At 39.7% G+C, this 26,437-nt stretch overlaps 1 protein-coding gene and 1 pseudogene across 5 annotated transcripts in view; both read left to right on the top strand.

The window, feature by feature from the left end:
• Gucy1a1 (guanylate cyclase 1 soluble subunit alpha 1) overlaps window positions 1–26,437 on the top strand; it is a 63,677-nt gene that overhangs the window by 7,851 nt on the left and 29,389 nt on the right. The window contains exon 2 of one of the 5 annotated variants that reach the window (XM_006232518.5): window positions 24,655–24,717. The exons of the other annotated variants lie outside the window; for them this stretch is intronic. The gene's annotated coding sequence lies outside the window, so the exon portion shown is untranslated. The remainder of the gene's footprint in view (window positions 1–24,654; window positions 24,718–26,437) is intronic. 5 annotated transcript variants of the gene reach the window in all.
• Window positions 5,885–5,953, top strand: LOC134486013 (U4 spliceosomal RNA; annotated as a pseudogene).

The raw sequence follows: 26,437 nt of genomic DNA, 5'->3' as shown, positions 1-26,437 counted from the left end.
ATAATATATTTCTTATTCTACCTTTTGTCTCAATATTAACAAGATGTGGCTCCAAGTCGAGTCACACAGACTGTCTGAGGACATAGTACCATTTGACCTTCTTTGTCTCCTTAAAGGCAGAACACTTTTCTCACATCTAATAAAAATGCCATCATTATTGCTTTATCTAGTCATCTGTAACAGAAATCAAAAGACAATCTTTGTTATTGTAAGTTTTAAAAGCTTTGGTTCATTTTCATGCTTTGTAATTTATGGTGCCCTTCTTAGAGGACCAGCCGCTCTTTTGTTCCTCGCTCAATAAAGTTTATTACAGATTATGCTTGTCACTGGGGAGACACAACCACATTGATGACACAGGCCTTGATTGGAAGGAATTTAAACTCTGCACATGGCAGCTAGCAAAAGCAAGAAATAGTCTCCAAATTATACATGTCAGCCCATAACGAGTAGCTTGATACGTGTGTGGCAGTTTTAATGGGTTCTAAAGAACTGAGATGGGAGACAGCTCTGCAGTGGAAAAACTGAGGAATGAGTTCCAAGGACAATCCAGGACAAGGCCAGGGGATTGGGTTCCACAGGACCCACAGGGCTTATATTTTAGAGTTCTAGGGAATGTGTGCCAGGCAGAGGCCTGGGCAAGAGGCACTACAGGGAGTAGGCGAATGGGCATGATCAAAGTATTGGGCCGGGGGAGTAGCACAGGCATTTTGCAAATCACAACTCATTTTCTTTTGAGACAAGGTCTTACTGAACTGGCCTAGCCCTAGCTCATGCCTCAGTCTTTAGAAAAGCTACAGCTTTGTATCGCTGCCTGGTGGAATCTTTTCCTTAGGAGAGAGCATTTCTGCTTCCTCTGTTCTGGTGTTTACCCTTCTTCTTGCTCTAATACTGGAAGAGCCACACTGACTTGGGCTTCACAGATTCAGCTTTCCTGTTGCCCAGTTCTGCATTGAATGTCTTGGACACATTCTCACAACACCCTGTACTTTCCCTGTATGCTCCCTTACTATATTATAATGATATTTGAATTTGTCTTTGCCCCATTAGGATGATTTGGGTGGGGGATGTTAGCTTGAGTCCCCATTTTGTGCACACTTAGGAGAAATGCTGAATGTCTCATAAGCACACAGTAAAATGCGTCTGTGATTTGGTCTGCTGGAGCCACGAGATTATCTCAGAGTCCTTTTGTGCAAGGCACTCAAGATAAGAAGGGGTTAGAGCACAAGAACAGGATGCTAGGCAGAGCATTTCTTCATTAGGTAATGTTGAACTGTGCTATGCTTGTTTAAAGTTGGGGGTGGTGTTAAGGTGCACATATCAGTTTCGACTACACATTCTTAAATCAACTCTAGTCTTCACAATTCTACATTTATTTTTGGAATTAATCATAATATTGTCTAGTATCTTAACATGCTGTTTCTGTCCTCCTACCATATTGTAAGAAATAGTCATAGACTGCAATGTTTTCATTCATGAAGGACTCCAAAGATCCCTAAGTACAAATACCATTGTGCTGAGACTAAGTGGTGGGGAGGCAAACAGTCAAGCCTTGCTGGATGTTGTGTGTCTTCAAAATAGTAAAAAACCTCGACTTGAATTCTGCATGATTGTGTTAAGGATGTTTATTTTTCTAATCTAAATACACACACACATTCACACACACATTCACACACACACACTCACACACATTAACACACACATTCACAAACACATTCACACACTCACACATTCACACACACATTCATACACACACACACTCACACACACATTCACACACACATTCACATGCACACATTCACACACACATTCACACACACACATTCATACACACACACACTCACACACACATTCACACACACTCACACACACATTAACACACATTAACACACATTCACACACTCACACATTCACACACACATTCATACACACACTCATACACACATTCACACACACTCACATGCACACATTCACACACACACATTCACACACTCACATACACACACACACACACACACACATTCACACACTCACCCAGACACAGAAATTGCTAGCTGCTTAGTCTCAGTCACCAGTCACAAACTGCAGCCTCAGAAATGCTTCCTTAGAAGCAGTTAAATATATATTACAGTAGTCTTCTTACCTGTGGTTTTGATTTCTGTAGTTCTGATTTCTGAAAGTATTAAGTAGAAAATTCCAAAAATAAACAAACCTTAATTTTTCTATAATACCTATGGCAATGTGTTATTATAGATTCTATTATAACATAATAATTTCTATCTCTTGCTCTGTTCAGTTTAGAAATTAATGTTATCATTCGATATGTAGGTACATAGAGTCAAAATAACAAGCATGTACTAATTTGAGTATTAATGATTTCAAGAATCTGAGAAGTCTCTTAAAATGTTTCCCTGTCAACCAATGGGATTATAGTATTGGGTTCATACAGCACTGAACAAGGAATTTCAGTATTTCCTTGGCAAAGGTAATCTCTGAAGCTGTGCACTTGTTATCATGAAACTTCATAAAAGAATCTGACTGTGTAAACCATGGAGAAGGTTGTACATGCAGTACGGGAGGAGGTTTGGATAGAAGCAGTAAAGAGATCAGCACCAGAGATGAGGACATTTAAATCTACCTACACAATGTCCCCTTGGTTCTGTTCTCATTGGAGACAGTGCCTCACTAAGCTGACCATGCTAGCCTCCAATTCACTCTGTAACCCAAGCTGGCTTGAACTCAAGCCTCTGCTTCTCAAGTGCTAGGACATTCCAGTATAACTTAAAACAAGACCTTTTTACACCGGATTGGCTGTATATGTTTGTAAATGTGATTGACACAGAGCAGGATTCTTTAAGACATTTAAAAATGTCTTGTAAGATTTGCTAATTAGAGGTGGCACCCTTCCTTGCTCACTTGGACACCAAGTAGTAATTGAATGTGACACAGTGTCTATTTTTGAGTCTTTCTCTAGTGAGTGGCTTTAGAGTAATTCTTATGCCCTAGATGCGCTGCCTTATGTTAAACATTCTGTAGTGTTTGGGAGAGAGTAGTGGCATTTCCTGATCGAGTTTGCATCTTACTTGAAAAGCAAATCATCTTAACTGAAGTCCCCAAATCTTCCTTTCTCCATCCTCCTCCATCATAAGGTTCCATTTGACTTCAATCTCTTACCACCTTCAGCTCACTCGTAGGCATGGCCGAGAATAAGTCCATACATGGGGGTCCTCTTCTTCACCCAGTTTCTGCCCTCCTAGTCCTACCTTTAGCCTTTGGGTATATGCTGTCTTTTACGAATGTGCCTCTAGGCTTCCACAGGAAAAATTTTATCCAGAACTGCTTTGCTAGCCTTGGAGCAATTGCCAGCTGACTTCCATCAAAACCATGGCATGTGGGCAAAGTCTGTTAAAATTAAAGGAAAGTTAATGAATGAAAACACATGAAGAATCCAGCATGTGGGGCATAGGTATGAAAGGCAGGTGCAGACAGGGTTGGCTGGGAACATGATGCGTGCACACATGCAAGGTAGTGAGGAGAGTAGCTTCATTTTGGTGCTACCTTCAAATGTCTTCATTACTGGGAATGGCTAGGACATTTTTCCTTATCAGCCTTTCAAAGGTTTAATTATCACAAACCAGAATAAGCCAGATTAGGTACTTCTATGATTATCATGCAAGGTGTTTTATTTCATAGTAGAAATTATAAGCAGTTGTTCCTCCGTCAAGTTTTACACAGTAAATTCTGTATGGCTATAGCTGCATGAACCCTCCTTGATAAATGACACTTGGTTCAGGGAACACAAATCTCAACATGTTCTGTCGTATGCCAGGCATTTGGCACCATTTTAAATGAGATTAAAAATTGATCAAAAGTTCAAGCTGATAACATAAGGGCCACGCTGCTGTCCCTGCCATCTTGCCTTGTTCTTCCTCTTGCTTCAGATCAATTAGCCAATTTCCTAAGCTGTGGGCTTTAATCACATTCTTCTTTCTTTCTTTCTATATCTCTGTATTTGACCCACTGACAATATTTTATCCTGAAAACTTCTCTCTTGATTTCTCCACTCCCCTGTTTCCTACTTGTATTATATAAGCATATAAGCTCCACTATGCATGCTTTCTTTTTTTTTTTTATTAACTTGACTATTTCTTATATACATTTCGAGTGTTATTCCCTTTCCTGGTTTCCGGGCAAACATACTCCTCCCCGCTCCCCTTCCTTATGGGTGTTCCCCTCCCAACCCTCCCCCCATTGTCGCCCTCCCCCCAACAGTCTAGTTCACTGGGGGTTCAGTCTTAGCAGGACCCAGGGCTTCCCCTTCCACTGGTGCTCTTACTAGGATATTCATTGCTACCTATAAGGTCAGAGCCCATAGTCTTTAGGTAGTGGCTTAGTCCCTGGAAGCTCTGGTTGCTTGGCGTTGTTGTACATATGGGGTCTCGAGCCCCTTCAATTATGCATGCTTTCAGAAAGAGACCTCCAATGTGACAGGAAAGTTTCAGTGCAAGCTTCTGACGTCACCATCACAGCCTGTCATGGCATACACCGAGCTGAATCTGTGTGGCCAAAGTGTCCACATGCAACCTTTGCCTTAAGGGTGTGGTCCATGGTTTTGTTCTAAATTTCTGAAATTCGATTCCCTAGAATGTAATGGTGGCTGGCTCACTGACAAGTGTGGGTGAGATCTGGGGATGACTGACTAGGTAATAATGGAAGAATGTATGAGAGACGGGACCGATGGGAAATTCTAAGGGAAGCATGGGTAGAGATGCCATCAAAGACAGGTCCAGAAGAATGGGTTGGGTAATGGACTCTTTGGGCTTTGGGGAAAAGTCTGCTATAAAGTGGAGAGCCTCCGTGTGTGAAAATGCTGTATTCAGACACACTGAGTTACTGTGACACTTAACTCACATGATAGCCTACAAAGTTACTGAAATGTAAACTTAGAACATACAACTTCTAAATAGTTACTATAAAGTTGGTTAAAAGAATCCACAATCACGTTATATGATTATTTGAAATAAAAAACTGTATGCTTTTATTTACTGAACAAATAAAGATCATTTCTTGGGAAGATACGAAAAATAAACCATTATCCTGACACATGCATGAAAAAAGCATGTTAGTGTGTACTATCATACATCATAGTTTCACACACTTCTGGTGATGCTCAAGATATGCTAATTTCCAAAAGCCGCTATACAGTGTGATCCATGACGATCTCGGTACCCTAAACTCTGCCAGGCTCTCTGAACCTTCCCACTTGCCTGATGTGATGCAGCTTTGCCGTGTAACATGCTAGCCCAATGGAAACCGTAAATGTGTTGAAAATTATAGATTTTCATGGCAATGTGATCCATTTCTCAGTACCAAGGAGCTAAATTGATTATTCCATTGCTGTCTCATAGGAATTTAAAGTGTTATGAAGCTACCAGTCATGGCAGATAGAAGTACTAGGGCTTTAGATTAAGGGTATTTTCAGCCTCCTCTTTCTAAGTCATAACTACAACCTTCGTTATAAGAAATAGATTTCCTTTAAATCCATATAAATATTAAACATGAAGATACTGTTTTAAGTGAGAAATCTTAAATTTGGAAATGTTAAAATGATCTGAAAATTCCCCAAAACAATGTATAGTTGCCTCTTGTGTCTACAGGTAACTACAAGAAAGATTCAGGATTACAAAATATTCGTGTTAATTAAATAGATAATGATAAGCATTAGTTAATGACTATTAGGGGATTAAAGAATGTAAAAACAGAAGCAAGGAGATCAGAACTACTATTGTAGTATGCATATTTTACATAAAAACAATTTTACAGCTTATCCTCTCCTGTGCATGGTGGTAATGATTCTGAAGTGTGTCAATTTGGACATGTGTGTGGCAGTTTTGCTCAGTGGCAGTATCATAGCCAATGAGGTTTATCTGAGGCGCGATTATTGCTAATTGGACATGTGTGTGGATCCTCTGAGGATGAACTGTGCTAATCTCTAATGCATACACTAGGCCTAGGGAAGAAAATTCAACACGGCAATAAACGCTGTTAGAACGACGATGTCATTGTGTGTCATAGAGTCTGGAAAGCTTCCTGGACTCAGAGGAAAGGTCGCTACAGAAAGCATTTTAGATCAGTGTGTTGCAAGGAAAATAGTTTTCACCATTCTGCTACTTGTGTCCAGCATGAGAGACTTGAGCCTGCAGAGCCCACTCACATGCCAGCTCTTCTATGTTGCCTTGATCAGGGGCAGGAGGTTGCCATGAGGAGCGGGAGCCAGGAAGCAGCCTGTTACCCGGCGATCACATATTCCTTTGAGTTCTTGAGTTCTGGGAATTGTTATTGTTATAAATAGAATCATAATACAGAATATATGTACAACAAATTGCACGGATGTCTAGGTATACCTGTGAAGCAGTGGCTAAAATCTTGATAACAGACCCTTCCAGAACCTTGACCATTTTCTTGGGTAATTTCTCAATTCATCCTTCCCCTTGCCTCTGTCTCAGGCAGCTAGAATTCTGCCTTATGTTTTTGCATTTGTTTTAGTTTCCATGTTTTACATAAAACCAATTTTACAGTTTGTCCTCTAGTATGCCAGTGATCACATTAATGATTTTGAAATGTGTCTATTCAGCCTCAGGTGCATCCTTGGAGTGGTGTCCCATTCATGTGTGGCTTCACGGTGTTTCTTTTATGCAGTTACTCAGGGATGGGCCTCAGAAGTACTTTCAAGTTTTCATTCTTACAAATAAAGCTGGAGGGCTGGAGAGACGGCTCAGCCAAAAGCCACAAATAAAGCCAATATGAGCATTTACATATAAATCTATATTTGAATATACATTCATAGTCCTCTTGAATAAACATGCAAAATTGAAAAAAATACATCGTGTCGTAGAGAGTTTAAATTTTTATGAAAATGCCAAACTTATGTTCCTGTACCATTTGCCCAGCAGCAGCATATGGATATGTTATTTATTCCACATTGTAAAAACCGTTAATATTTTCAAACTGCATCTATATTTGGTGGCATGGGTATATGATCCCAGCTGAAGAGGAGGCTGACCCAGAAGATGGCCACCTCAAGGCCTGCGTGGGTTGCTAAGTGACTTCAAGTGATAACTTAGTGAGATGCAAGCTAAAAATAAGAAAAAAGACGCCAAGTTATGCCTGTGGTAGATCATTTATGAGTTCCTGAGTTTGATCACCATTAACACTTAGATACATACACAAGCACACCTAGACACACAGACACATACACACACACACACACACACACACACACACACACACGAATTTTAGGCAGTTTAGTGTATTTTTCCTGGTTTATTATGAGAAAGTTGTTTATTTTGTATTAATGGCTCTTCTGAGTGAAATGTAGATCAGGTGCTTGCCCATTTGTTAACGGGAATCACCAGTTTTCTTACTGAGCTGTAATGTGTTGTATATTCAAGAGTCAACTCTTGCTGGTGGATGTGTTGCTCCTGTCTAGCTGTGTGCCTATCCTTTCAGTAACTTAGTACCATCTTCCAGAGAATGATCATGTTTCCCTCATGCATGACCACAAAGTATTTCTTTTACATTTTCTTCAAGTACCTTTATGTTTTAAATAATTACACTTAAATTTATGGTGCAATATAAAAAGACTACATGGCATCATCGGAGCCCAATTCTCCCACCAAAATAAACATGGAATATCCAAACACACCAGAAAAGCAAGATCTAGTTTCAAAATCATATTTGATCATGATGCTGGAGGACTTCAAGAAAGACGTGAAGAACTCCCTTAGGGAAACACAGGAAAACATTAATAAACAAGTAGAAGCCTACAGAGAGGAATCGCAAAAATCCCTGAAAGAATCGCAAAAATCCCTGAAAGAATTCCAGGAAAACACAATCAAACAGTTGAAGGAATTAAAAATGGAAATAGAAGCAATCAAGAAAGAACACATGGAAACAACCCTGGATATAGAAAACCAAAAGAAGAGACAAGGAGCTGTAGATACAAGCTTCACCAACAGAATACAAGAGATGGAAGAGAGAATCTCAGGAGCAGAAGATTCCATAGAAATCATTGACTCAACTGTCAAAGATAATGTAAAGCAGAAAAAGCTACTGGTCCAAAACATACAGGAAATCCAGGACTCAATGAGAAGATCAAACCTAAGGATAATAGGTATAGAAGAGAGTGAAGACTCCCAGCTCAAAGGACCAGTAAGTATCTTCAACAAAATCATAGAAGAAAACTTCCCTAACCTAAAAAAAGAGATACCCATAGGCATACAAGAAGCCTACAGAACTCCAAATAGATTGGACCAGAAAAGAAACACCTCCCGTCACATAATAGTCAAAACACCAAACGCACAAAATAAAAAAAGAATATTAAAAGCAGTAAGGGAAAAAGGTCAAGTAACATATAAAGGCAGACCTATCAGAATCACACCAGACTTCTCGCCAGAAACTATGAAGGCCAGAAGATCCTGGACTGATGTCACACAGACCCTAAGAGAACACAAATGCCAGCCCAGGTTACTGTATCCTGCAAAACTCTCAATTAACATAGATGGAGAAACCAAGATATTCCATGACAAAACCAAATTTACACAATATCTTTCTACAAATCCAGCACTACAAAGGATAATAAATGGTAAAGCCCAACATAAAGAGGCAAGCTATAACCTAGAAGAAGCAAGAAACTAATCGTCTTGGCAACAAAACAAAGAGAATGAAAGCACACAAACATAACCTCACATCCAAATATGAATATAACGGGAAGCAATAATCACTATTCCTTAATATCTCTCAACATCAATGGCCTCAACTCCCCAATAAAAAGACATAGATTAACAAACTGGATACGCAATGAGGACCCTGCATTCTGCTGCCTACAGGAAACACACCTCAGAGACAAAGACAGACATTACCTCAGAGTGAAAGGCTGGAAAACAATTTTCCAAGCAAATGGTCAGAAGAAGCAAGCTGGAGTAGCCATTCTAATACCAAGTAAAATCAATTTTCAACTAAAAGTCATCCAAAAAGATAAGGAAGGACACTTCATATTCATCAAAGGAAAAATCCACCAAGATGAACTCTCAATCCTAAATATCTATGCCCCAAATACAAGGGCACCTACATATGTAAAAGAAACCTTACTAAAGCTCAAAACACACATTGCACCTCACACAATAATAGTGGGAGATTTCAACACCCCACTCTCATCAATGGACAGATCATGGAAACAGAAATTAAACAGAGACGTAGACAGACTAAGAGAAGTCATGAGCCAAATGGACTTAACGGATATTTATAGAACATTCTATCCTAAAGCAAAAGGATATACCTTCTTCTCAGCTCCTCATGGTACTTTCTCCAAAATTGACCATATAATTGGTCAAAAAACGAGCCTCAACAGGTACAGAAAGATAGAAATAATCCCATGCGTGCAATCGGACCACCACGGCCTAAAACTGGTCTTCAATAACAATCAAGGAAGAATGCCGACATATACTTAGAAATTGAACAATGCTCTACTCAATGATAACCTCGTCAAGGAAGAAATAAAGAAAGAAATTAAAAACTTTTTAGAATTTAATGAAAATGAAGGTACAACATACCCAAACTTATGGGACACAATGAAAGCTGTGCTAAGAGGAAAACTCATAGCGCTGAGTGCCTGCAGAAGGAAACAGGAAAGAGCATATGTCAGCAGCTTGACAGCACACCTAAAAGCTCTAGAACAAAAAGAAGCAAATACACCCAGGAGGAGTAGAAGGCAGGAAATAATCAAACTCAGAGCAGAAATCAACCAAGTAGAAACAAAAAGGACCATAGAAAGAATCAACAGAACCAAAAGTTGGTTCTTTGAGAAAATCAACAAGATAGATAAACCCTTAGCCAGACTAACGAGAGGACACAGAGAGTGCGTCCAAATTAACAAAATCAGAAATGAAAAGGGAGACATAACAACAGATTCAGAGGAAATTCAAAAAATCATCAGATCTTACTATAAAAACCTATATTCAACAAAACTTGAAAATCTTCAGGAAATGGACAATTTCCTAGACAGATACCAGATACCGAAGTTAAATCAGGAACAGATAAACCAGTTAAACAACCCCATAACTCCTAAGGAAATAGAAGCAGTCATTAAATGTCTCCCAACCAAAAAGAGCTCAGGTCCAGACGGGTTTAGTGCAGAATTCTATCAGACCTTCATAGAACACCTCATACCAATATTATCCAAACTATTCCACAAAATTGAAACAGATGGATCACTACCGAATACCTTCTACGAAGCCACAATTACTCTTATACCTAAACCACACAAAGACCCAACAAAGAAAGAGAACTTCAGACCAATTTCCCTTATGAATATCGACGCAAAAATACTCAATAAAATTCTGGCAAACCGAATCCAAGAGCACATCAAAACAATCATCCACCATGACCAAGTAGGCTTCATCCAAGGCATGCAGGGATGGTTTAATATATGGAAAACCATCAACGTGATCCATTATATAAACAAACTGAAAGAACAAAACCACATGATCATTTCATTAGACACTGAGAACGCATTTGACAAAATTCAACACCCCTTCATGATAAAAGTCCTGGAAAGAATAGGAATTCAAGGCCCATACCTGAACATAGTAAAAAGCCATATACAGCAAACCAGTTGCTAACATTAAACTAAATGGAGAGAAACTTGAAGCAATCCCACTAAAATCAGGGACTAGACAAGGCTGCCCACTCTGTCCCTACTTATTCAATATAGTTCTTGAAGTTCTAGCCAGAGCAATCAGACAACAAAAGGAGGTCAAGGGGATACAGATCAGAAAAGAAGAAGTCAAAATATCACTATTTGCAGATGATATGATAGTATATTTAAGTGATCCCAAAAGTTCCACCAGAGAACTACTAAAGCTGATAAACAACTTCAGCAAAGTTGCTGGGTATAAAATTAACTCAAATAAATCAGTTGCCTTCCTCTATACAAAAGAGAAACAAGCCGAGAAAGAAATTAGGGAAACGACACCCTTCATAATAGACCCAAATAATATAAAGTACCTCGGTGTGACTTTAACCAAGCAAGTAAAACATCTGTACAATAAGAACTTCAAGACACTGAGGAAAGAAATTGAAGAAGACCTCAGAAGATGGAAAGATCTCCCATGCTCATGGATTGGCAGGATTAATATAGTAAAAATGGCCATTTTACCAAAAGCAATCTACAGATTCAATGCAATCCCCATCAAAATACCAATCCAATTCTTCAAAGAGTTAGAGAGAACAATTTGCAAATTCATCTGGAATAACAAAAAACCCAGGATAGCTAAAACTATCCTCAACAATAAAAGGACTTCAGGGGGAATCACTATCCCTGAACTCAAGCAGTATTACAGAGCAATAGTGATAAAAACTGCATGGTATTGGTACAGAGACAGACAGATAGAACAATGGAATAGAATTGAAGACCCAGAAATGAACCCACACACCTATGGGCACACCTTGATTTTTGACAAAGGAGCCAAAACCATCAAATGGAAAAAAGATAGCATTTTCAGCAAATGGTGCTGGTTCAACTAGAGGTCAATATGTAGAAGAATGCAGATCGATCCATGCTTATCACCCTGTACAAAGCTTAAGTCCAAGTGGATCAAGGACCTCCACATCAAACCAGACACACTCAAAGTAATAGAAGAAAAATTAGGGAAGCATCTGGAACACATGGGCACTGGAAAAAATTTCCTAAACAAAACACCAATGGCTTACGCTCTAAGATCAAGAATCGACAAATGGGATCTCATAAAACTGCAAAGCTTCTGTAAGGCAAAGGACACTGTGGTTAGGACAAAATGGCAACCAACAGATTGGGAAAAGATCTTTACCAATCCTACAACAGATAGAGGCCTCATATCCAAAATATACAAAGAACTCAAGAAGTTAGACCGCAGGGAAACAAATAATCCTATTAAAAAATGGGGTTCAGAGCTAAACAAAGAATTCACAGCTGAGGAATGCCGAATGGCTGAGAAACACCTAAAGAAATGTTCAACATCTTTAGTCATAAGGGAAATGCAAATCAAAACAACCCTGAGATTTCACCTCACACCAGTGAGAATGGCTAAGATCAAAAACTCAGGGGACAACAGATGCTGGCGAGGATGTGGAGAAAGAGGAACACTCCTCCATTGTTGGTGGGATTGCAAACTGGTACAACCATTCTGGAAATCAGTCTGGAGGATCCTCAGAAAATTGGACATTGAACTGCCTGAGGATCCAGCTATACCTCTCTTGGGCATATACCCAAAAGATGCCCCAACATATAAAAAAGTCACGTGCTCCACTATGTTCATTGCAGCCTTATTTATAATAGCCAGAAGCTGGAAAGAACCCAGATGCCCTTCAACAGAGGAATGGATACAGAAAATGTGGTACATCTACACAATGGAATATTACTCAGCTATCAAAAACAACGACTTTATGAAATTCGTAGGCAAATGGTTGGAACTGGAAAACATCATCCTGAGTGAGTTAACCCAATCACAGAAAGACATACATGGTATGCACTCATTGATAAGTGGCTATTAGCCCAAATGCTTGAATTACCCTAGATGCACAGAACATATGAAACTCAAGAAGGATGACCAAAATGTGAATGCTTCACTCCTTCTTTAAAAGGGGAACAAGAATACCCTTGAGAGGGAATAGGGAATAGGGAGGCAAAATTTAGAACAGAGGCCCATTCAGAGCCTGCCCCATATGTGGCCCACACATATACAGCCATCAAACTAGATAAGATGGATGAAACAAAGAAGTGCAGGCCGACAGGAGCCAGATGTAGATCTCTCCTGAGAGACACAGCCAGAATACAGCAAATACAGAGGCGAATGCCAGCAGCAAACCACTGAACTGAGAATAGGACCCCCGTTGAAGGAATCAGAGAAAGAACTGGAAGAGCTTGAAGGGGCCTGAGACCCCATATGTACAACAATGCCAAGCAACCAGAGCTTCCAGGGACTAAGCCACTACCTAAAGACTATACATGGACTGACCCTGGACTCTGACCTCATAGGTAGCAATGAATATCCTAGTAAGAGCACCAGTGGAAGGGGAAGCCCTCGGTCCTGCTAAGACTGAACCCCCAGTGAACTAGACTGTGGGGGGGAGGGTGGCAATGGGGGGAGGGTTGGGAGGGGAACACCCATAAGGAAGGGGAGCGGGGAGGGGGATGTTTGCCCGGATACCGGGAAAGGGAATAACACTCGAAATGTATATAAGAAATACTCAAGTTAATAAAGAAAAATAAATAAAATGTTAAAAAAAAGAAAATGCTAGTTATTGTAATGCCTGGAATCTTGCATTGACATTAATTCTAATGCTTTTTTGACTGTTGTGTCCATATATTCATCTGATAAGTATGATCTTTATATATTCCCTTTCCAACCCAAACCAAGCACATTCTTTTCTATCCCCCTTCTCTTCTTCTCCCTTCTATTCCTTTTCCATTTCCCTTCTCTCCTCTCACCATCTTCCTTTCCTTTTTCTTTTTTTCAAAACAAATGCTTTTATTTTTTAATTTTTTTTAATCTTTACTAACTTGGGCATTTCTTGGGTATTTCTTATTTACATTTCGATTGTTATTCCCTTTCCCGGTGCCAACATCCCCCTAACCCCTCCCCCTCCCCTTGTATATGGGTGTTCCCCTCCCCATCCTCCCCCCCATTACCACCCTCCCCCCAACATTCACGTTCACTGGGAGTTCAGTCTCAGCAGGACCAAGGGCTTCCCCTTCAACTGGTGCTCTTACTAGACTATTCATTGCTACCTATGAGGTCAGAGTCCAGGGTCAGTCCATGTATAGTCTTTGGGTAGTGGCTTAGTCCCTGAAAGCTCTGGTTGCTTGGCATTGTTGTTCATATAGGGTGTCAACCCCTTCAAGCTCTTTCAGTCCTTTCTCTGATTCCTTCAACGGGGGTCCTGTTCTCAGTTCAGTGACTTGCTGCTGGCTTTAGCCTATGTATTTGCTGTATTCTGGCTGTGTCTCTCAGGAGAGATCTACATCCGGTTCCTGTCGGCCTGCACTTCTTTGTTTCATCCATCTTATCTAGTTTGGTGGCTGTATATGTGTGGGCCACATATGGGGCAGGCTCTGAATGGGCCTCTGTTCTAAATTTTGCCTCCCTATTCCCTATTCCCTCTCAAGGGTATTCTTGTTCCCCTTTTAAAGAAGGAGTAAAGCATTCACATTTTGGTCATCCTTCTTAAGTTTCATATGTTCTGTGCATCTAGGGTAATTTGAGCATTTGGGCTAATAGCCACTTGTAAACGAGTGCATACCATGTGTGTTTTTCTGTGATTGGGTTACCTCACTCAGGATGATAGTTTCCAGTTCCATCCATTTGCCTATGAATTTCATAAAATCATTGTTTTTGATAGCTGAGTAGTATTCCATTGTGTAGATGTACCACATTTTCTGTATCCATTCCTCTGTTGAAGGGCATCTGGGTTCTTTTCAGCTTCTGGCTATCCTTTCCTTTTCCTTTATTTCTTTTTCTCCTGTTCTCTCACACGGAGTCTTGCTGGGTCTCTCAGGCTGATCTGTCTCCCCTGTCCTAACAGTACTATGATAACTGTAGTTGCAGGCATATACAACTGTAATAGGCTCCTAACTCTAGAGTATTCCTGCTTTATCGTAAGTTTCTTTAAGGCATTAACAGGTATAGACAGTTTAGTAGGAGCTAGATTGTACTCAAGAGAATGGGAATGAACACTTGAACTTTGAGAAAACAAATCTACAATAGTCATTTAAATTTTCAATTATATGTGAGTCCTAATGTTTCGAATTTTGTCCTAATATTGATTTAGCTAATCTGAGTCTTCCATCCAGTGTTAGCATCTTTTTGACAGTTTCTACTGGGATTTTGACAAGAAATACCATCAATCTGAAGAACAATTTAAGAAAAATTGACCTCTTAACAATATTTTTAAAAGATATCAGCAATATTAAAAAAAGATCTTCAGTTCTTAATGCTTTCTCTAATATTTTCATCATCATTAGGTATGGCGGTGTCAACCTTTCTAACCTTCAGTTAGACTTAATGTGAAATATTTGTGTGCATTAACTTGATGGTGTTTCAAGGTAGACATTTCCCAGTGGTTTCTCAGTGTTAAAGTTGGAGTATACTTTTCTGTACCAGCTATGTGGACCTGAACTCTCACTGCATTCTTCTTGTTCCCAGGTTTGCTTCAGAGGTCATTTCAGAATTTTTCCATGATCGATTCTCTATGGACATTAAATCCAGACATTCTGTGTTGTGTTTCTCCTTAACACAATTCAACAGCCCTGGCCCGACAGTATTGTTGGCTTAGAATTGGTTAGAGGAATCATTCTTCCTTTGCTCCTGATAATGGTGGAAAAAAATACTAAGCGTTTGTTCTCGTTGTTAGAGGTGGAGAGGGGAGAATTTTGTGATCTTCTTTAACTTGACCAGAATCAATGACATTACACCTATTGTTAAAGTTAGCTTTGTACTGTGTAGTAATTGTTTTCATTTATAATGACTGTGGACAAATAAAAGAGACTTCCTATCCTAAACATATTTTCGTTTGAATTTGCTGTCTGCTAACCAAGTGCTCATAACAGTATCAGTGTCAGTGTTAGTATCCATATCAATATTTCAATTCCATGACTTCAGCCCACCCTACTATGGCTCCACCATTTTCTTGTTTATGCTTCATGAATTTCTTTCCAGTCTAAATACTAATGACTCCCTCAGATGCCTTCCCTCTTGCCACATCTACCTCTTTTTGAACTTGTCTCCCCCTCTGTGTTCATTCCCATCATACTTTGCTAATTGCTACTTCTGTGTCTTAATCATAACATTCTTCTTCAGTCCTTAAACACAATAGGCCCCAGAGTCTAAATTTAGCCATTTTCTCTCTGTGTGTGTCCCATTTGGGCCTTGATTTAAAGTCCTGAGTTCGCTGGCTTCCTTTAGGGGGAGGGTCACAGGTTAAAATCTTCAGTGTGTTGCTCTTGAAAAGAGGTCTTCCATATTCAAATACATTTCTCCCTAAATATTCTGCTAACAGTCAAAGGTCACTAAAAAGCACAATGTGGCAGCCATTTGGCCTTCCTGTGCTCCTTCTGTTATCCCTTTCTATAAATGTCCTAGTTATCTTTTCAGACAGAACCCCAGAGCTACTGTGGTCCTCAGATCTTAGCTGCCATGGCATGACCACTTCAATTTCACACTATCTATGGCAGCCAACCCTTCCTGCCTCTTTCTGGCAACTTCATTCCTGCATCTGGTGTGCAGTTCTTCAGTGGTCCTTTGCCAAAGTCTTTGTGTCTAAACCTAGGTACCTTCACACTGTGTCTCAAACTTTCCATGTTCCCAGCTGCTTTTCTACTTCTCCCATTGCTCAGTGCCTGAAAGTGATGTTTCTAATGTATATTGTCCATTAACAATGTTGTCTCCGCCTTCTTCATAGCCCTTTAAGGAAATTAATAGGAGTATGCATTATTCACATTAGTAGTTGAGGAGTTTGAAAGAAAAGAATATTTTGACAGTCTCTAAATTTTGACTGAATTGTAAATGAATTTATAAAAAACGTGTGTTCAACTTTGTTTCTGAGAGGTGTTGTATAAGCTCTGATCTAGCTAAAGTTTACTTATATTTTGCAATATTTATTGTTGGTGTTTTGTTCTACATATTTTTAGAGTTGATAGTTTAATGTTAATATATTTGTCAATATTAGCTACATTCATTGAATGTGCAGTGACAGGTTAAACTTTGAAAAAAGCTTTTCAAAGTGTTTTGAACCATAGGGAGTAGGATGGTTGTTCCTTAGATGATGAACCTGTGGAATGGAAAGGAAGTAGCATGTTTCATGGGTATCACAGACTTCAAGGGGAACCATAGACTTTAAGGAAATCTAGAAACCTATGTTTGCATTAATATTTTAGTTTCACAAAACTTAAAAACTACAGTTAATAGTAAATAAGAAAAAGGAAGTATATAGGAACCTTTAAAAGTGCTTTACGTCACGACATTTAAGCATGTATGCTTGGATTGTCAAATACGAAAGCTAAGGAAACTAAAGGGAAATGAGTCAGTTTGATAATTATTTAAGCCACCATATGTACCTTGTTTAGATTATAATACAATTACATCATTCCTTCCTCCATATCCTTTCATACACCTCTCTTTGCTCCTTTCCTATATGTGGCTTCTTTTCCCCCAAAAAATTGTTGCTACATAAATCTACAAATTTATTTATTTATATATATATACATATATATTCATAAATACATAAACACAATCTGCTTAGTCTACAGAATGGTTTATTTTCATGCACACTTCCAATGCTGACCATTTGCTATGGGTTAGCCAATTGGTATGCTCTTCCCTAAGGAAGACAATGATTCTTGGTTGTCTGTTCTTTATGGAGGGTGGATGCCTCATGGGCTTTCTCTTACCCACTTCAGTTTGTCTATTTTTTCTTTTTCAGATTATTTTTGGACAGTCATATAGGTGAGACTTTATGGGTATAACTATAATTTTACTGGAAGACAGAACCTCACATCAAACACCCCTTTCTTTGGCTCTTACTTTGAGAAATTAGAGGGCTGGTTGATCCACCTTAGATAAATTTACTCTGATCTACTCAACTGGTGAAATGCAGGCTGGAATCATGTCTGAGTTTTAATAAAGTGACAAAGACAGAGTAATGAGCAGTTATTTTTTTTAAGTTGAGATTTGTAGAATTGAGAGGTGACTAAAACTATTTAAAACATATGAAAGATGAGAAAATGACGCAAAATAATCTAGCAAATATATTTAGAAAATTATAGACAAAGTATCTTAATCTTCTGTGCTATGTGGATAACAATGTGTAACCCTCCAATTCAACTGGGATGAAAAATTTAATGCTAAAAGCTCATCAGGTAGACAACTGAGAAGAAATGCGGAGGGACCAGGCATGTTTCTGTAATTGGGGGTGCAATTGCCTGGCTTGTGTGGGCCGCTAGTCTAAGGTTAGAGAGTCTATAGAAAGAGTGTTTCTGCATTTTGGTTGAGAACGTAGTCAGGGTGAACCACGTGAGTTCGGGTAAATGAGTAAGTGGAACTCGTCCATCACCTTTGTCCTTACAATCTTTGGAGCTTGTATCATCCCTAACAGCCAGACATCTGTCATCTGTTAAATACAAGAGACTCAGGACTAGCATCCTGTCTAGGCCTTCTAGACTCCAGGAAACACATTTATTGCTGCCTCTACTGTCTTCCTGATTGACACTTGTGGTTGCTCTCTCCAGTCTCTCTGGTGTTTCTCTGTGGCCAAGCCCGTCTCTCGATTAATTAGATCTTGATCATATTTGATAAGTTTCTGTTTCTTCTAGTCCATTAAAGCATAGACCTGCCATGGCTAGGTCACTGTGTGATTTTCTTTGTCAAAGAACTTGTGAAAAGTCCCCAGTGTTGCATTGAAAGAACCATGGGTGTCCCTGTTGTCCATTATTTTATGATCTTCTTTCTAAATAAGGTAAATCAGTACCCAGTTAATTTTGTTATCTTCATCTTCTGGATCAATCCTGATCTGTCGGTCACAGCCCTAGCTTCCTGTCAAGAAGCACGACCATCACTTTCGTGGTATTCTTCAATCTTAAACAGATCTTGCTTCTGAGAAGTTCATGGCAATAAGCACTGGATGTAACCCAGAGTTCCCTTAAGTAGGCTTTGACAAAGGGTTAAAAATGTTATCACAGGTATAAAACGTTACTGAGTCTTTCTGAGAAGATGAAATACTTGTCAGTAATAAAGGTCTAGTGACTGTTAGGTAGACTTTAGGGCATGCTGCACTATGGTTATGTTGGATGTACCCACAACACTCATATGGGCTACTCTAATGTTAACAACCACACCCTGGTAATTTTATGCCTGTCATAAAAAGTGTCCTGGATAAGTAGTGGAAGTGACATTGTGTCTTATGTTTTTTAAACTTGAATATAAGGTTGGATTTTTTTTTATTTTTAAAAGTGCATACCTGTGGGAAACAGTGAACGTGAGGTTCTGTATTTAGTCTTCAGGTAAACTGCGTTTTATCACCACTGCTCTGTTTAGTGGGGGAGATAACAGAAGCCTGGTGTAAGGTTGGGAAATTGTCCAGTGCCATGTCACCACAAGCTATACAAAGCATGGCCATCACTATTGGACACAGCAGTAAGCACTTCACACTTGCTGCTTTCTTTACCCTCACAATATCCTTAAATGATAATTAGTATCAGTGTTCTGATTTCCTGATGGAGAATCTTCAGGTGAGATTTGCTTTATACCTTGAAGAAAGCCCTGGAGTTTGTACAGACAGAGGAACATCTGATGCTATTACCTAAACCCTCAACTGACACATTAATTTTGATGCCTCAGAGTATGACTCACATGGCCTACTTACATATGAATCAGAATCTTCAAGTCCCTTTTATGCAGATTGTATGTATTTGTGAAGCCCTTATCCTGATCCCCTTGAACCTTCAATATACAAAACATCACTGTTGAAGATTGGTAAAGTAAGTGTGAGTGTGTGTGTGTGTGTGTGTAAGAGAGAGAGAGACAGAGACAGAGACAGAGACAGAGACAGAGACATCAGGAGTCTATTTCCAGATCCTAGCTGAAGAAAATTTAAAAGAGGAGGAAATATTGATGTTATGATAATAGATATGCAATCATCAGGAAACTAAATATGTCAGTATTACTTGAGCTATAAATGTCAAATCCCAATCTATAATATCTCCATCTTATTTGATATAACATTTATTTTAATTGTTTGATAATCAAAGATTTGTTTTCGTTTTGAGACTTCCATTAATTTTATTATGTAAGTCACAGTCAAAACTGGTCTGTCAGCACATGTGCCCTTAACTAAATTTGATTTTTACTTAACTTGCAAACTTCAATCGTACATTGTTGAGAGCAGAGATGTTTTTATTGTTGAAGAACTTTATACATGCATAAAATTTTTATCAAATGTACTCACTTTAGCCCTATTATCAATTTCTCCCCACGAAAACTGTTACTTCTAACCTTATGTGCTCTTATTTTAGCCCACTGAATCCATTTTGTGTAGGACCAGCCTCTGTAGCATGAGCAGCCTCTCAGGGGAAACATCCCTGAAGAGAAAGGACTCTCCTTCCCACAGCCGCCATCAGCAGCTATCAGCTCCTTTGTTAGGAGTAGGGAAGCAGCTTTGCTGATGCGGCATGATGCAACCTATCTAGCAAAGCTTCCTTGAGTATTGCAAAACTGCACACCACACATGCAAGATGTCTGGGGAAAATGTTTGGTTTGCTTTTTGTGAGACATCACACTATCTGTGTGCCTTAATAAATACAATAACAATTCTAAAAGACACAAAAGCTTAGGTAAAAGACAAGTGTTGAATCACAGTGCAAGTCGCTCAACAGGAATGAACCACAGACTTTGGCCAGTTTGAGTTAAAAGAAAAAAATCATTGGTGACCTCCTGTGAACACCACTTTATGTACAGACTTTCTTCTACTCATGGGTTCTGCCGGGCCAACATTGTAGACATATATAATGTCCATCTGAACACCAGATTAAAGCGAACCGAGTTAGTGTCAAAGGTGTGTTTCAGTTTTATTTTCTTTGGTAATAAGGCCACAGCGAATAATCCAGCCTAGCATTGACTTTTGTTCCTCCTTCCTTAGGCTCACAAGTATCAGGATTATATTTTATGTTTCAAAGCTAAGAGGGATTTGTCTCATTACTGAATTGGTCCAACTGCTATAAAACACTACCAGGAATAATAGAGCACCAAAACCTCAATTCCAAACATGATTATAATCAAATAACCATGGTCAACGAATTATCTCCTGTATTGATTGCATTCTATGGTCTACAGAGAGAGGTGGCGGGGAGGGAGGGAGGGAGGGAGGGAGGGAGGGAGAGAGAGAGAGAGAGAGAGAGAGAGAGAGAGAGAGAGAGAGAGTCTTTTGTGGCTGTGGTTAAGTTGCAGTCCCAGGAGTGTTCTTTTGGCCAAGGCCTGTGAGTTTTCTACCCAAAACACTTGTGGACTTGGTCAACATCCTCTGAGTTCCCATTCAGTCCATCTCAGCCCTATCATCTGTGTAACTCAAATCCAGTTTCCACTATGTGTCTCCAACAATCTTCTAGAAAGGCAGTCAGTTTTTCACATTTGGAATCCTTTGTCTGAGTTAAAGATCTCACTGGGATTTTTACTTGTTTTACCAACTCATAGAAGCTTGCTGCATGGTGACCTACATTCATTTAATCTTTCATCCCATCTTCTTTTCTCCTTCCCGGACATCCTCCTGTGTCCTAGAATCACTTTAGGCACTTAAACATGGCATCTTAATATTTTTCTTTCTGAAAGTTTTTTCACATGGCTGAGCTAGATGCCTCTCCGAGATGACTCTGGGTCCTGATTTGCATCCCTACAGCACTGAGCGCTGACTCTGGGAATTGATGTCCCCGATGTACGGTATCCACAGAGCATATGCTCTGGTAGAGCAGGGTGCCTTTGGCTCTCACTGGGCCTCTGTGTCTTGAAGACTGCCGGGCAGGTGGCAAGGCAGCCACATTTGTGGAACAGAATAAATGGAGCAGAAGGAAATCTGCTGATTTTTAAAGATGGCATGGTTCAAAATTATGTAAAGGAAAAGAAGCAAATAAATGAGGAATTCAAATTTTTGAGAAACAAGAGAATCTTGAGGTTTGTCCTGTGAGCATCATCAACTTAACAAGGCAGTTTTAGTCACTTCTTAGAAAAAGAAGCCAGAACGTTGTGGCCTGACAAATAGATGTTATGAGTGAAAGTAAACTCAGCCATATCCCCAACTTTCCAGGGAGTGTGTAGACACTGTTCACCTTACACTGAATTGTATCCCCCTAACAACAAACACACAGACAGACAAAGGAGTACTTGGAAACTTGGAATGCTCTCCGATCTTTCTATTTGTCTTGCTTTCCTGATCACAGAAAAAAATTTCTAAGCATTTCCTACTACAGAGTGAAGAAGAGCTAGATATGTGGTATTTCCCTAGTTATGGAGGTTAAACCCTTCTAGTCTTTCAGTCTACCTGAACATTTTCTAGTGTCTTTCTTTTTATTTAAAAAAGTTAGAATTTGTATCGTATGCAAACTTTACCATGATATTGAACATTTATTTTTGACATCCCCTCACTTTGACTAGTTTTAAAAGCCTCAGCTTTGAGCCCCAATGTTCAAACAGGTACAGCATTTCCGTCACAGGCATGTCCAGCTCTTGGATGTTCCTGTCAGCATTGGACATGGCTGATGTGTGCTCTTCAGGTGAAGGCTTTGTTCCAAGCTGCACTTAACCTCAAAGGCACTACTAAGTTTAAAATCTACTTTTCAGTTCCCTCTATGCAAGAGTAATTTTTGTGTTATGTGTGGTGGAGAAGCTCTCTCCTCAAGTCTACATGCCCTGCTGACATCAGCAAACCAGGTATTGTTGTTTTTTTTTTTTTTTTATTAACTTGAGTATTTCTTATTTACATTTTGAGTGTTATTCCCTTTCCCTTTCCTGGCTTCCAGGCAAACATCCCCCTAATCCCTCCCCCTCCCCATCCTCCCCCCATTGCCGCCCTCCCCCCAACAATCACATTCACTGGGTGTTCAGTCTTAGCAGGACCCAGGGCTTCCCCTTCCACTGGTGCTCTTACTAGGATATTCATTGCTTCCTATGAGGTCAGAGTCCAGGGTCAGTCCATGTATAGTCTTTAGGTAGTGGCTTAGTCCCTGGAAGCTCTGGTTGCTTGGCATTGTTGTTCATAAGGGGTCTCGAGCCCTTTCTAGCTCTTCCAGTTCTTTCTCTGACGTTCTTCCTTCAACGGGGGTTCTATTCTCATTTCAGTGGTTTGCTGCTGGCATTCGCCTCTGTATTTGCTGTATTCTGGCTGTGTCTCTCAGGAGCGATCTACATCCGGCTCCTGTCGGCCTGCACTTCTTTGCTTCATCCATCTTGTCTAATTGGATGGCTGTATATGTATGGGCCACATGTGGGGCAGGCTCTGAATGGGTGTTCCTTCTGCGTCTGTTTTAATCTTTGCCTCTCTATTCCCTGCCAAGGGTATTCTTGTTCCCCTTTTAAAGAAGGAGTGAAGCATTCACATTTTGATCAACAGTCTTGAGTTTCATTTGTTCTAGGCATCTAGGGTAATTCAAGCATTTGGGCTAATAGCCACTTATAAATGAGTGCATACCATGTGTGTTTTTCTGTGATTGGGTTACCTCACTCAGGATGATATTTTCCAATTCCAACCATTTGCCTACGAATTTCATAAAGTCATTGTTTTTGATAGCTGAGTAATATTCCATTGTGTAGATGTACCACATTTTCTGTATCCATTCCTCTGTTGAAGGGCATCTGGGTTCTTTCCAGCTTCTGGGTATTATAAATAAGGCTGCGATGAACATAGTGGAGCACGTGTCTTTTTTATATGTTGGGGCATCTTTTGGGTATATGCCCAAGAGAGGTATAGCTGGATCCTCAGGCAGTTCAATGTCCAATTTTCTGAGGAACCTCCAGACTGATTTCCAGAATGGTTGTACCAGTCTGCAATCCCACCAACAATGGAGGAGTGTTCCTCTTTCTCCACATGGTCGCCAGCATCTGCTGTCACCTGAGTTTTTTATCTTAGCCATTCTCACTGGTGTGAGGTGAAATCTCAGGGTTGTTTTGATTTGCATTTCCCTTATGACTAAAGATGTTGAACATTTCTTTAGGTGTTTCTCAGCCATTCGGCATTCCTCAGCTGTGAATTCTTTGTTTAGCTCTGAACCCCATTTTTAATAGGGTTATTTGTCTCCCTGTGGTCTAACTTCTTGAGTTCTTTGTATATTTTGGATATAAGGCCTCTATCTGTTGTAGGATTGGTAAAGATCTTTTCCCAATCTGTTGGTTGCCATTTTGTCCTAACCACAGTGTCCTTTGCCTTACAGAAGCTTTGCAGTTTTATGAGATCCCATTTGTCGATTCTTGATCTTAGAGCATAAGCCATTGGTGTTTTGTTCAGGAAATTTTTTCCAGTGCCCATGTGTTCCAGATGCTTCCCTAGTTTTTCTTCTATTAGTTTGAGTGTGTCTGGTTTGATGTGGAGGTCCTTGATCCACTTGGACTTAAGCTTTGTACAGGGTGATAAGCATGGATCAATTTGCATTCTTCTACATATTGACCTCCAGTTGAACCAGCAGCATTTGCTGAAAATGCTATCTTTTTTCCATTTGATGGTTTTGGCTCCTTTGTCAAAAATCAAGGTGTGCCCATAGGTGTGTGGGTTCATTTCTGGGTCTTCAATAGCAAACCAGGTTTTATGATCTGTCTAATGTCAGAGTTTATTAGGAAGAGTTCCCTTGCCTGAATAATAAATTACCTTTGTTATTAGTATAAGCCCAGGGAACGTCTATTATCTTCACCTCAGCAGAGTTGATCTCTCACTAGGAAAAGGAAGAGGCATTTAATAATTGGGGTTGGGAGTGGGGAGCATTTAATCATCAGCTTTTGGGACAGCAAGAAACTCACCAACTTTCTGAGAACACACTGTCTCGCTGTTTGCCAAGGTCTTGTCACTAAGCTTCTTGTTTGGTTTTCTCCTTAGCATACCTCCCCTCTTCCCAGCCAGCTCTATACCAACCTCAGAAGTGACCACACTGTTTCTAAAGTGAGTGCTGTTATTACACATAAAAATCATCTCTGGTTTAATGGAAGAATATCTCCTGTGTTTCTGGCAAATCCAAGACACACAGAGGTTTCAAGCATACTGGTGCTTGTACATCTGTTTCCTAGTGTAATTTCACCAGTCACAGATGAAGAATGCTAATTACTTTGTTTACACATGTGTGATTTAATGAGACTAAACACTCGGCCAGTCTTCAGTAAGTGCAGCTTCTTTCCCATTGCTGTTTTTAAGTTAGTAAAAATCGTGCCAAGCACATTTTCTGGGAATGAGACCATTGTGCAGTTCAAGAGAAGGGAGACGTTCATGGGCAGTTGATGTATGTATAAAGTGTAGATAGGCTGGTCAGGAGAGGCTTGGGGATCAGGTTTCACATCCAGTAATAGAAGGATTTGTCATAAACTGCTCTGCCAAGCCTTCAAGGCCAATGTAAAAATTTTCCTATGTATCAGAGGAACTTATTTTTAAGAAGCACTATATTTCTGGCAGATTCAACCCATAATCTTTTTATCATTATCTTCCTTTATTTTTGAGTACCCTTTTATAGTTATTATGTTCATACTTTGAAAGAACTGAAAATTTTGAAAATAATTACAGGTACTTCTTTTGAATAATAATGTAAAAAGAATGTCATCAGTGTAACTGGATGTTTTACTACTTTGTGGGTTCTTCTTTTTTTCCACCCTTCACCCTTCTTCCACCATTTCAAGCCCCTAACAATAGATAGGAGATAAAAAAGAAAGAGTGGAAAGGTGTGACAGTATTGTTAGACTACTTCCTGCTGATTAGGAGTGTTGAGTTCCTAGGGACAAGTTTGATCTTCGCCGTGAGGAAGATCAAACCAATTTCTTCTCATTTCTTTGCACATGTTACTTGACATACCCCAACAAACCACAACCAACAGCATCTAACCACCAACCAGCCAACCAGCCCTCCTAATGGAGCTGTAGCATGTATACCCTCTCTGAAGAGTTGCCAGAATTTCAAACATCACACGCTCACAGAAACTATGTGCATAGGTCAAAACCACACCCCTATTAGAGCATGAGGAAAATCATAATCATCTGCTGTGGACGATCTAAAGGAGCCTCATATCTCAGACCTGGGATTAGAACAAAACCACTTATATTTCTCTGTGTTTAAAGATGCCAAAAGGAGGAGATTGTTCAGCCAGAACATGTGCTACACTAGGTTCATCTCTAGAATTGTACACATTCACCTTCAATGACCCATGTATTGGGATGGAGTTCAAGAGAAGGGTACTTGCCCAGCGACTGTGATGCCACTGTTTTTCCTTGGAAACATTAATCTCCACCTTGGATCCAGGTACCTGAAGTTTTTAAGAGAGGAGTGGGTAGAGAGGATGAAAAGGCACCCTGCCCTTACCTTTAGATTCAAATGGTTCCAACTGTTTACTCAGCTCTTTAGAGCAAAGGGTTCAGCATGTTAGAGCCTGTGGGCCAGATTTCCAGAACCCCAGCCAGATTTTCAAATGCTTCATTGGAATACATTCATGCCTATTTGTATATGACCTATGACCTCTTCATAGTGCAAAAGCAAAACAGATTAGTTGCAGTTAAGACTCTATATAGCGTACAGAGCTGAAAGAATCTCTAATCCTTTATTGAAAAAACAACTTTCTGGTCATATATTTCATCCATAAACAAGAATAGAAGTTAGCAACAACAATTGATAAGAAAATAAT

This window comes from Rattus norvegicus, chromosome 2, assembly GCF_036323735.1.
Source record: "Rattus norvegicus strain BN/NHsdMcwi chromosome 2, GRCr8, whole genome shotgun sequence".
Taxonomy (NCBI): domain Eukaryota; kingdom Metazoa; phylum Chordata; class Mammalia; order Rodentia; family Muridae; genus Rattus; species Rattus norvegicus.
Note: the sequence above shows the minus strand (reverse complement) of the source record. Positions and strands in the feature narration are given on the sequence as shown.